The sequence below is a fragment of the Dipodomys ordii genome, unplaced genomic scaffold (genome assembly GCF_000151885.1).
Source record: "Dipodomys ordii isolate 6190 unplaced genomic scaffold, Dord_2.0 Scaffold107, whole genome shotgun sequence".
NCBI classification, from domain to species: domain Eukaryota; kingdom Metazoa; phylum Chordata; class Mammalia; order Rodentia; family Heteromyidae; genus Dipodomys; species Dipodomys ordii.
The window spans coordinates 2,600,818-2,606,933 of NW_012267323.1; positions in this window are offsets into that span (position 1 = coordinate 2,600,818).

Sequence of the window (6,116 nt, forward strand, 5' to 3'; positions counted from 1 at the left end):
CAAGTGGTAGAGCGCTAGCCTTGAGCTGAAGAGCTGAGGGACAGCACCCAGGCCCAGAGTTCAAGCCCCACGACCAAACTCCCCCCCGCACCAAAAAAAAAAAAAGGGAAAGAAAGAAATACAGACAGTTGAGCATCGATGGCTCACACCTGTAGTCCTAGCTACTCAGGAGGCTGAGATCTGAGGATCGCGGTTCAAAGCCAGCCCAGGCAGGAAAGTCCATGAGACTCTGATCTCCAATAAATCACTAGAAAACTGGAAGTGATGCTGTGGCTCAAGCAGTAGAGCACTCGCCTTGAGCTGAAGAGCTGAGGGATAGTACCCAGGCCCAGAGTTCAAGCCCCAGGACTACCAAAAACAAAAACAAAAAACTTGAGGAGTTTCCCTTCCTCTTCATCTCTTCTTGTTTTCTGAAGCCTGGAGGATCAGATGGCAGTGTTGAAGGAGCCAGCCGGGCTGATGACTCAGCTCATAAAACAATGTGTGGCCACAGAGATGATGTTTATCCACGGAGCATTCTGGAGACTCTCGCTACTGAAGTTGGTAGTGAATTGGCAGTGGGTGAGTAGCAAGCAATGCTCATTCTCCCAAGAGTTTCTGGGCAGCAACACCGAAATGGCATTGCTTCCCTGTCCTAGCGATCAATCCAATGGTAGAGCGCTCACCTTGAGCTGAAGAGCTGAGGGACAGTGCCTAGGCCCAGGGTTCAAGCCCCATGACCACCACCCCCCCAAAAAAAAAAAACTTCACAGAAAGGCCTTTGATAGAGAGATGGATACAAGTAAAAGTACCCATAGCACTTAATACTCTGCCTCCACTGAATGCTGGTGTCTCGACCCAGTGATTCTAGCTACTTAGAAGGCAGAGATCTGAGAATCACGGTTAAAAGCTAGCCGGAGGAAGTCCATGAAATCCTTATTTCCAATGAATCACTAAAAAAGCCAGAAGTGGAGGTGTGACTCAAGTGGTAGAGTGCCGTGTAAACATAAAAACTAAGGGACAGTGCTCAGATCCTGAGTACAAGCCCCAGTATTGGCATGCACACACACACACACACACACACACATTCTCTGCCTTCTCTTGTGCTAGAAGTGCCAGTAACCAAACCTGCCTAGGGGCAGCTGGATAGCACAGAATACCAAGGAGCGGATGGTATCTGTTTAGCACTTGCACAGACTACCATTTTTTCATGGCAGGGAAATGCCCCAATTAGTCTCATTTCCCCATCTACTTTTTTTTTGGTCAGTCATCGAACTTAAACTCTGGGCCTGGGTGCTGTCCCTCATTTCTGCAGTTCAAGGCTAGCACTCTACCACATGAGCCATAGTGCAACTTTCGGTTTTCTGAGTAGTTTACTGGAGATAAGAGTCTCATGGACTTTTCTGCCTGGGCTGGCTTTGAACCGTGATCCTGAGATCTCAGCCTCCTGAGTAGCTAGGATGACAGGTGTGAGCCACCAGCACCCAGCACCCATCTACTTTTTATATTCCCTCACTTCATCCCAACCAACACCTTGTAAGAAGGCCACATTGGGATAGAGACTAACCCAGACATACAGAGGTGGCTGACAAACCTAGGGTCCTCTTAGGTGAAGAGACCTGAAATGACTAATTAATATTATTAGTAGTTGGCTTTCAGTGTCATCGCATTTGAGCATCTATGCTGTAGGGAGGGGATTGGGAAGAGCATGAGAGAGAGACAGATTAAGCAATGTGATATTTCATTATTTTTTCCCTAAAATGGCAAACTTTAACCATCTGTTCCTATTTAATCAACCCATTCAAAATATTATTAAAATGCAGATTTCATGCGGTTAGCCAATATCTTCAAAAGAAAAATGACCAAAGTTCTCTAGTTTCAATCCCTGGAGACCAACTTGATACTTCTGGATGAGCTATAGCTATCAACCCCACATACGATGAGATGAGAAGGATCTTCCCAGATCTATCTGAGAGTCCTTAGTACTTTTTTTTCTTTTTTTGGTTTGGTCTTAGGGCTTGCACTCTGGGCCTGGGTTTTATCCCTCTGCTCTTCAGCTCAAGGTGAGCGCTCTACCAATTGAACACAGCACCACTTCCGGTTTTCTGAGTGGTTTATTGGAGATAAGAGTCTTACAGACTTTCCTGCCCAGGCTGGCTTTGAACCAAGAATCTCATATCTCAGCCTCCTGAGTAGCTAGGATGATGGGCATGAGCTACTGACACCCAGTTTTGTTTTGTTTTGTTTAAAATACTCAATGCCTGCCACACAAGATGGAACACCTTGCAGGTATTTAGTAAATAGTATTTGAATTGAGGGCTTTATATCCTTAGACATCTATATGCTTGTTTCAATAAAGTTTTCATCTGCTTATTGCTTTCTGGCCAGGTTAAAAAAAGGAGAAGATTGGGCTGGGAAGGTGGCTCAGTGGTAGAGTGCTTGCCTTACATGCCTGAGGCCCTGGGTTCGATTCCTCAGCACCACATAAGCAAAAAGCAAAAAACCCGAAGTGGCGCTGTGGCTCAAGTGGTAGAGCGCTAGCCTTGAGCTGAAGAGCTGAGGGACAGTGCCCAGGCCCAGAGTTCAGGCCCCACAACCGGACCAAAAAAAAAAAAAAAAAAGGAGAAGATAGAATTTAAAAGAGAGAGAGAGAAAGGAAGAGTAAGTAATAAAAGCTTGGCATTACTTAGTTCTCTTTTCCCTTTGGGGGACATAACTGTGCCCTTGAATTTCAGCACTAAGTAACCAGGGAGGGATTGAAATTAAAAACCTTGGAGAGTAATTAGCAACAAAACGTTCTAATGTCAAGAAGTAAATTTTATGGGACCCTATTTGTAATATTAATCGAGTCTCTATGTAGCCCAATGGTGAAATTATTGCTCTAATACAAATAGGCTCAAAAGAGAAAAACAACCCCAAAATAGCATAGATATTGCAAATCAGGACAGAGCTAATTTCTCTACCCATAAAAAGCAACCAATTGCTATGCCTTCACCGATTCATTGGAGTTAAGTGCAAAGCAAAGCTTATTTGGTACAGCACCACCTACCCTGACACTGGATCGGTATGGGACCAGGGCTTGGAAGGAAGTGGAAACTTTTGTTTTGTTTTGTTTTCTAGTTCTTTATAGTTTTCATCTTGAAGTAGGAGAAATTTCTACCCTTTTTTCCACCAAAAATATATTGAGTACTTATTACAGAACATGTTCAGAATAGATGTTCATGGTCTTTTCCATCGTAGAGTTTACCAACTCTTTATGGGGAAGAGAAACTGAACTAATTATTCTACAAATGAAACTAATTAGAGACACAAGAACACTATACAAAGGGAGAGTCAGCCTGGAGGCTTTTGACCTAGTTTGCAAGTCAGAGAAGACTTCCTGGAAGAAATGACACTTAAAGTGGAACCTGATCATGCAGACAAATCAGCCTCTTGACTAAGAGGACAATCTTATCATCATCATCATCATCATCACCATCATCATCATTATTCCTTTTTACTAAGATACCCAGGCACCTGTGGCTCATGCCTGTAATTTTAACTACTCAGGAGGCTGAGATCTGAGGATCATGGTTTGAAGCCAACTAGGCAGGAAAATCTGTGAGACTCTTATCTCCAATGAACTACCAAAAAGCCAGATAGTGGAACTGAGCTTTAAATGGTAAAGCATTAGCCTAGAGAGGAAAAGCTAATGGATAGTATCCAGGCCCTGAGTTCAAGCCCAAGTACTGGCACAAAAAGAAAAAAGAAAGGCCAGGCACTAGTGGCTCATACCTGTCATCCTAGCTCCCCAGGAGGCTGAGATCTGAGGATCACAGTTCAAAGCCAGCCTGGGAAGGAAAGTCCTTGAGACTCCTATCTCCAGTGAACCACCAGAAAACTGGAAATGGTACTGTGGCTCAAATAATAGAGTGCTCGCCTTGAGCTGAAGAGCTCAGGGACAGTGCCCAGGCCCAGAGTTCAAGCTCCACAACCAACCAAAGAAAAAGAAAGAAAGAAAGAAGAAGGAAGGAAGGAAGGAAAGAGAGAGAGAGGAAGATAAAACATTCTAGACCAAGGAAATGTCATTTGAGGAGGCAGGTCTAGTAGAAGGAGTTTTATGTTTCTGAGAAATGGAAAGGCTAGGGCTGGGAATGTGGCTTTAGTGGTAGAGGGTTTGCCTAGCATGCATGAAACCCTGGGTTCAATTCCTCAGCACCACATACACAGAAAAAGCTGGAAGTGGCACTATGGCTCAAGTGGTAGAGTGCTAGCCTTGGAGACAGAAGAGGCTCAGGGATAGTGCCTAGGACTTGAGTTCAAGCCCCAGGACTGGCAGAAGAAGAAGAAAAGAGGAGGAAGAAGAGGAATAGGAGGAGGAGGAGGAAGGGGAAAGGGAAGGGGAAGAGGAGGAGGGGGGGAAGGCCATTCTGATCAGGATATGGTATATGAGTGAGCGAGTCAGATGGAGAATGGGGAGAGGTACTTCTAGAATGGGAGACAGGGCCATCTCGGAGCCTAGGCAGATCACATGACCCCAAGGACTAATCATTGCCGGCAGGCCCTAAGAAGCAGAGAGAAGAGACTTGAGTAAGATCAGGCTCTGAAACTCTGTCTTTCAGGGACCTCCTTAAGAGCCTAGAAAAGGTTCTTCTGTCATCTTGGTTGCTGAGATGCCAGTGAATATCTCTCAATTCTCTGAGTGACCAACAAAGACTGTGATAAAGCATCCAGGATCACTGCTAACTACATCTCTCTCCTTATTGAGCCAATCTTACCTTTAAAAAAATTATTTTTGTTGGTCTTGGGCTTGAACTCTGGGCCTGTGCGCTGTCCCTCAGCTCTTTAGCTCAAGTCTAGCTATCTACCACTTGAGCCACAGTACCATTTCTGGTTTTCTGGTGGTTTATTTGGAAATAAGAGTCTCACAGACGTTCCTGCCTGGGCTAGCTTTGAACTGCGATCCTCAAATCTCAGCCTCCTGAGTAGCTAGGATGACAGGCATGAGCCACCAGCACCTGGCTCTTTCCTTTATTTTCAAGTTCAAAGCCAGCATGGGTGGGAAAGTCCATGAAGGTCTTGTCTCCAATTCACCACCAAAAAGCTGGAAATGGAGCCATGGCTCAAGTGGTAGAACACTAGCCTTAAGCAAAACAGCCTATGACAGTGCCTGAGCCCTGAGTTCAAGCCCCAAGACTGGCACAAAAAGAAAAGATGGCATACCAGTGCCCAGGCTCTAGTCCTTATCTCCCTGATTCAGAGCGGGAAGAGCAGCTCAGCTCTCTGCACAGTCCCATGCTCCAGGATCTGGGAAACGGTTCTAGGTCTCACTCCCTTAGCTGTATTTTCAACCTTTGCTCATCAATTATAACAATCTCACACGTGATAAATCTGATCACCCTGAGTCTGATCTAGGACCTCTTCCTCGACGAACCTTTAGTTGAGAATGTGAAAGGAAAAATTGAAATAAAATAAACCTCTCTCCCAAGAGCACACTTTAGAACACACAGGTCCTGACCCAGAGAGCAGCAAAAACGGTATTCACCCTGCCACCACTGAGAAAGAATGAGTCTAAGAAATGAAAAATCATTCTCCAATTAGTGCAGAGGGTGACGGATCAGAATCTATTATGTGCAGTTATGAATTATGAAACAATTAGAGAAGTAATTCTGATCTAGAAATCTGCCCATGTCAGGAGCCTTGGCAAATTTTATGGGAATTTTTCATTATCACCCGCTGGCCCCTTGCTAAAACCACACCTGTATACTCAGCCTCCCATCCTAAACCCCCACCCCAGCCTGTCACTCCAACCCACTGCCAACACTGGGCTTTTTACTTTTATTTATTTATTTATTTATTTTTGTCAGTCATGGGACCTGAACTCTGGGCCTGGGCGCTGTCCCTGAGCTCTTCAGCTCAAGGCGAGCACTCTACCACTTGAGCCACAGCACCACTTCCAGCTTTTTCTGCTTATGTGGTGCTGAGGAATCGAACCCAGGGCCTCATGCATGCGAGGCAAGCACTCTACCAGTGAGCCACCTTCCCAGCCCCCACCCCCACCCCCGCACTGGGCTTTTTAAAATCTCAAGTGCCATAGCAGTGGGAAATAGAACTTAAGCGTTCTAGAATCAGAACTGGGCTCACATCCAACTCTAGAC